This window comes from Patella vulgata, chromosome 8, assembly GCF_932274485.2.
Source record: "Patella vulgata chromosome 8, xgPatVulg1.2, whole genome shotgun sequence".
NCBI lineage: Eukaryota > Metazoa > Mollusca > Gastropoda > Patellidae > Patella > Patella vulgata.
Window position 1 is genome coordinate 32,809,055 of NC_065886.2, and position 6,792 is coordinate 32,815,846.

The 6,792-nt window shown below is 36.0% G+C and overlaps 1 long non-coding RNA gene across 1 annotated transcript; it reads left to right on the top strand.

Annotated features, from left to right (window-relative positions):
• The first annotated feature begins 965 nt into the window (after positions 1-965).
• On the top strand, positions 966-4,666 carry LOC126829860 (uncharacterized). The gene is made up of 3 exons (XR_007683560.2): positions 966-1,065; positions 2,957-3,015; positions 4,203-4,666. It is a non-coding gene; the product is annotated as an uncharacterized LOC126829860 (long non-coding RNA).
• Positions 4,667-6,792: the final 2,126 nt, after the last annotated feature.

Genomic DNA, 6,792 nt, shown 5'->3' on the forward strand with positions numbered 1-6,792 from the left:
CCTGTTACGTATTTATCGGGTGTTTATTGTCCATTTAACCATGCTTGAATTATCCATGGATAATTCAAGCATGGTTAAATGGACAATAAACCCCCTCTAAATACGTAACAGGAAGTGTTTATCTCCTAATTAAGGAATAAGCATTCCGAATATGCATTCGGTCACTGTGACGTCACTGGCGTCTGAGGGGATTTTAAAGAGTGTTTTCGATAATTGGCAAAGTCGTTTTTACAGGAGGTCAATTTTTACGACTTTGAGTGAAGATAACTGAATTAATTTCAATCAGATTGGTGTGAACTTGCCGTAAAGTTGATATAGTAACCATTGGCTACATGTATCGAAAAGTTCCCAAGCCCATCTTATGTGCACTTTAACCTCCATGTAGGTAGGTGTATCTCCATGCATTTTATGGTTATCTTTATTAAAAGTGTTTTAGAAATGAATTGGCAATTACGGACATCAAAAAAAGGGAGACAGAGTTATTATACGCCCACATTTTCATATGAATGTATATATTGTCGTTGCCCCTTTCTTGACTTTACAACATGGTCTGGTACGAAGACAATAATAAAACAACCTAATTGATTTATTCTTTTCAGGCTTAGAAATTTTCATCCAGCCCTTCCTATATATTTTAGATATATAGGAATAATTATGGTTGTATAATTTACTATATGAATGATTTATTACGACAAGTGCTCGTATGTTTACGTAGTGGTTTCGTGGTATAGAAATATCCAAATCTTTTGACATTGCTTGTGTAACAGAACTGACATTTATTGCACATTAAGTATGAAAGAGTCAGTCCATGACAAGAAACTCTATTAAAGAATAATACAATTGGAAAAATGTCACGTTTTCCAAAATTGCCATAAATCAAATACTGATTTGATTAGACAGGTTTTGATATATATCCAATTTAGAAGTCTTCTGTGATTATTTATTTTATATTTATGCATATTAAATCTGAATATACATATAAAAGGACTTGAAATATATTTTATTTTTCATTTGTAACTAAATCCTCACCAGTGTATATTAAACATTTTCAAACAAAATATACAGGTATGTAAATCATTCTAGTTTCTTATGCTTAAAAAAATCTTGGAGTTTGGTTAAATTCGACAGATTTCTGGTTTCAACGTCGTTGTATGGTTGCAAATTTAAGCTTAGCTTACAGCCCGCCGTAGGCGGATTGCAGAATTTGATAGCTCGTTGACCAGCCGAAAGAAATATTATATTAATACTATTTGACGATCATATAATCAATGGGTGTTGATTGACTGGAATTGTCAACGTATTACCTTTTTATTATCTTTTTTTTAAAAACTATTCTAGCGAGAACTGTCAGCTCTTAATCTAATCCGTCTTCATTAGCCCATTCGGGACAGAACAGCAGGACGTTAAACCCCATTTCATTTCATTTCTTTATCTAGTCTTACATAATGCTCCATTAAACTATGAAAAATAGTAGCCACTTGGCATATTCTTCAAAAGGAACGTAAGAAGGACATCGATCATTTTGTGTTTGCCAAATAACAGCGATCGGGTATTCCGAATTTTCAGAAATGCAAATGTTTACTTATTGATGTTTGTCTAATTTTAAGAGAAATGAAATGGGTTTTAACGTCCTATTGTTCTGCTCGGACTGAACTAATGAATACGGGCCAACGCCGTACAGTGTACTATGGGGCCTACTCTTATATCGAATTCCAACTACAGGGATCGAACACGCGACCTCCAGGCTAGCGAGCCAGCGTCTTACCCACTTAGCCACCGTGGCTCCCCAATTTTAAGAGACATCCGATTTACATTTGTTCAATGTTATTTGACAACATCTGAATTTTTATTATTACTTAATTATTTTATATTTTGTTATTTATGTCGGCGGTGAAAGGTCCCCACCCCACCCCCTCAGATTTTGCTGCTATTAAACTAGAGTTATATTTATTTCAAAACAAATTAGATGTGACAGTTTCAAGAGAGGTTTGATCAAAGTAAAAATTACTTGAAGCGAAGCGGTCTTTTTACTGATGTAGCTAGAACTTTTTATTGTCATGAATTTGAAAAATTTTGTGGTTCAAGTCAAAATTACAGTTTCGTTGAAATGTGATAGTCGATATAAGTTGTTCTGGCTGTCTGGGGGCCAGACTTATAGGTAGAATGAGATCATTTGTTCTTGTCTTGAATTTGGGTGTTCACTGAACGCATGACTTTGTTTTCCCCTTGTCAGTCGTTCGGATGGGGTGAAAACCCAAGGTCCCGTGTATACATTTGCGTGAACGTAAAAGATCCCTTGACAGTTAGAATTCGATATAAGAGTAGGCCATAGTGCCGCTGTCTGGGCAAAATTTCCCTCATAACACCCTGTATGGCGTATGCCCGTCTTCATTAGCCCAACAGTAGGACATTAAACCCCATTTCATTTCCATCCGAACGACTAGACAGTTGTCCTTGTCAGGCCCCCTTTCGTCCTGACAAAAGGAAACCACATCGGAAATTCCCGATAAACTTTTTCGGCCAATGCAGGTATGGAACACGCGACTTCCAGTCTAGCGAGCCAGCGTCTTACCCACTTAGCCACCGTGGCTCCCCAATTTAAGAGACATCTGATTTACATTTCGAGGTGGAACTTGATGATTACTGACTTCATTTCATATGTAATTATATTTCTGTGTGTAATCCTGCCGTTTTTATAACATATGTAACGTACGAACGTAGAATGCTTTTTTAACCGTGATGTTTGACCCAGGTAGTCGGAGTTACCTAAATCTACCCCTTTTGTGAAACTCTAAGAGTCTAAAGAATGAAACTGGAAGATTTATAAAAAGTCATTCATCAATGATGTTAAACTTGAATATGTTTAAAATTGAAAATGTTAGACGTTTACTAATTCTTATCGAGCCAATGCGAATTACTTTTCACCGGAAATAATTCTTTTTTGTTTAAATTGCAGGATGAGGACTTTAGTCTTTTTTTGCTGTCTGTTCCTTTTCATATCTATGGCAAACAGCCGTAAGTTACTGTTATTTGTTTCTATTTAAAATAATATTTCCAGAGTTCACAAGAGTATCCTTTCATACTCCAGTATAAAATATGATAACTACGTTTCTAGAGCATCGGATATCACGCCTCATTTATTCGGAATGTTCAGATAACTGATGATTTAGCCACTGGTAAGCTGATACCGTTGACGTATGAGGCATGAAACTAGGTCTTTTGGCAATGACAATTATTGTCATTAAATGATATAAGTGATCATTATTCGAAACTAATATTTGTTAAGTATAGAAAGTGGTTAGAAATTATACAGTAGTCATTAAAGTTACAATTTCATATTTTTAAGTTATATTTTTAAAATGTATTAAAATAAACCCCTAAAATAGATGGTATCTATAAACAGTCCTACCTTGTTAAAGAATAGTCCTATTAATCCTATAATTCACTATTGCCAGTTGAGAAATTGGCAAAAATATCATTTTCAACTTCAAATTCAAACGTTTGAGATAGCTATTCCATGGTGGGGAATAGGAAAACAATGGAGGTAATTGGGAGGTAATTGTGTTATTCTGGTGTGAAGATTTTTAAGTGAGAGAAAGATAACCTATGATCGTATAATAGTGAGTTGACAAGCTATTGAGCAAAATACATAGAAATAATTATGTTTTGACTTTCTTAGAAAATATGAAATTGTAACTTTAACTACCGAATGTGTAACTAGCTGTGAAAGATGCCACTACTGGTGTAAAAGCGTGACTATTCATAACACCTATCGCAATTGAATACACAAACCTGGGCCCTGTTTCACGAAATTTTAACAAAAGATAAAATCCAAATTTTAGTAGATACTTCAATTTTGATTGGCTAAGCACTAAAATCAATCTAATATTATCCAATCAAATTACTAAAATTTGGATTTTATCTTAGTTAAAATTTCGTGAAACAGGCCCCTGGACAATAGTGGTGTGTATCATCCAATAGTCACGGTTTTAATACCCTTGATGACATAACACCTAGTTAATGACTTCTGTCTGATTACTAGCAATTTTAATGAACTAATAAACATTATATATATAAAATGACGTCTTTGATCCACTAGTGTCATATATATTCATTTATAAAAGTTATTTGTTGCTTAGTCAACGATATGAACTTGACTTAGGTCCGACTGTTCTATTAATACTATTTTCATTTGTTTTTAGAAGCATTCAGTCAGTGGATTTCCTTTATTCCTCCCAGTGTATTGGCATTAATACCAGGTATGAATACAACATCAACGCCAACGTCAACGTCAACATCAACGACTACTACTACTACACCGACTCCCTGAACGCTGACAGTCTACTACTATGAATCAAAATAAAGGAACTTTTTTTAAATACACAAGTCTGTTTCCTACAACAGTTAGAAATTTATAGCATACTGTATTAAACCATAGGTGATTTTTAGTTGGATTAACAATGTTGATTTTTTACCTTTTTTGTCTGCTGATATTAGTACTGTAGGACTGCAATATATGTTGTCTTCATCGGTAAATTGGCGACATTTAAATCGTATGGCAGAAATCAACACTTTAACCAATATATCTTATAATGAATCGATTTAAATTTGTTTCAAATTGTCTTACTGCATGTAAATTACAATAAAGCCATTCAGAAGAACATAACCTGATGAAATTCTTGATTTTTATTTAGAAACAAGTCAAACTGTTCCTCATCAACATTGCCATCTCTCAGGATGGAACTTTAGACTCCGTGATCGATTATGGGAAATTAAATACAAATGAATGAATGCGTGAAAAGAAATTGGGTTTAACGCCCTACTGTTAATGAAGTCGAACCTACGCCATACAGTGTGTTTGGAGGGAAATTTTTCCGGGACAGCAATCGAATTCCAACTGAAAATGGTTCCTTTTACCCGGACAGCAATCGAATTCCATGCGTCAAGTGTTCTTTTTACCCGAATAGCAATCGAATTCCAACTGTCGAAGGTGCTTTTACGTGCATGCCAAGGTGTGCACGGTACCTTGGTTTTTTTTTCATACCATACGGGTGACTAGATGCCGTTTATTGGCAGGCTCTACGTCCTGCGCCACTGACGACAGGTAGCTACGCCGGAAAAATCCCGGAGGAACGTTGTTGGCCAAATCTGAATCGACCCCCCCCCCCCGGCGGCCCCAACCGCGGGTGGATGGACGGGCAATAGACTGTCGGGGATAAATAGAGTTGTTTTTACTCAAACATGCAGCACTTCAATAAGTGCAGACTGCTATCAGAACACCCAAGAATAGGGATTTGATGCAAACTATTTTTAAGTCTTTCACGAATTCAAGGACAATTCTTGAATTTGAGTTTATTTTAGCGACATAAGTGATCTTATTGTCCAGGCACCGAGTTCACAAAGCATTCTCAGACTTAAGTTAAGAATTTACTCAAAATTGTTCATGGATTATGGTCCCTGATTGTACGAAAAATCACATTTTCTCTTGTGGACACTCTAGAAGTCACATATTTTTATTTGATTTTGATGAAACTTAAAGTGTATGTTTATAACCCCAAGATTGTGACAAAGTACTCTATAACTTTTATCAAATTGGACGATCATTTAGGTGCATAGAACTTATTGACCTAAGCTGCTTTTGATAATATATTATATTAACTTTTCAACTCGTATATACTTCTGTGAATGCACGAACTGGCTATGATCTAATTAATCATGTAATTAATCTCAAGTCATTTACAAACTACATATGCTCTGTATACAAGCTCCACCTGACTTCAAAGGAATATGCACTGATCAGTAAGCATACCATGACGTGATAAAGAGACAATTGCATGTATGAGTCTTATCTATTCTCCGGCGCTATATAATCAGGAGTTTTCTGACAGTTAGACAGGAACAGCGAAGCGGGAGAAAGACGCAGACGAGAGAAAGGCAGAGACCGGCGGATGGACTCGCCCGAGTTCAGCAGCTGCCTTGGCAGAGGGGCGGAATGCTGGATTTAATATATGGATTTAATATATGTACCGTCCTGATATGTTCCTGTCGTAGTCTAGTTCCCGATGTAGTTTAGTTCATGTTGTATCTATTTAACTGTTTGATATTCTGTTCCGATGTAAATAAATCATATATTTACTTAAGTGATCTCTGTTATCACTAAAATAGTGTTACAAGATTTCGGTTCCATACGGTATTCGCGCATATCGGACCGTAACTTCCTGGATTATGGACCCTGATTGTTTTTAACTTGTGGGCCCTCTAGAGGTCACAATTTTTATCCATTAAAAAACACGTTAAAAAATATACGGCCGTTACACCATAATGGTGGTTGTGGACCCTCTAGAGGCCACAGTGTTTGTCCGATTTTGATGAAACTTGAAATATATGTTTATATCCCAATACATAAGATCCCAGTTTGTTTTGATATTCGCGCATTTCAGATCATAAATTACTGGATTATGGCTCCTGTCTGTTCTCTATCCATCTCTTGCAAAATGTGGGCGTATCTTGCATAGCAAACACTGGTTTTCCTTTTCCTCCACAATTTCGTGTTAACGTGATACTGTTTGAACAATTTAATACGCCCAAATTTGGGACAATGAGAGGATGGACCCTATTAGTGTACACTGTACTCCGTCCATCACTTGTCGATGTCGACATATCATGCATGTCGACCACTTGTTAACGAATCGTTTCAATACTTAGGATATTTTTTTTTTGAATCATGGAGAGTTGGGGTTGGCGTTGAAAATGGGTGCTGTCACATATTAAGGTCCCGAATCATGGCTCTTG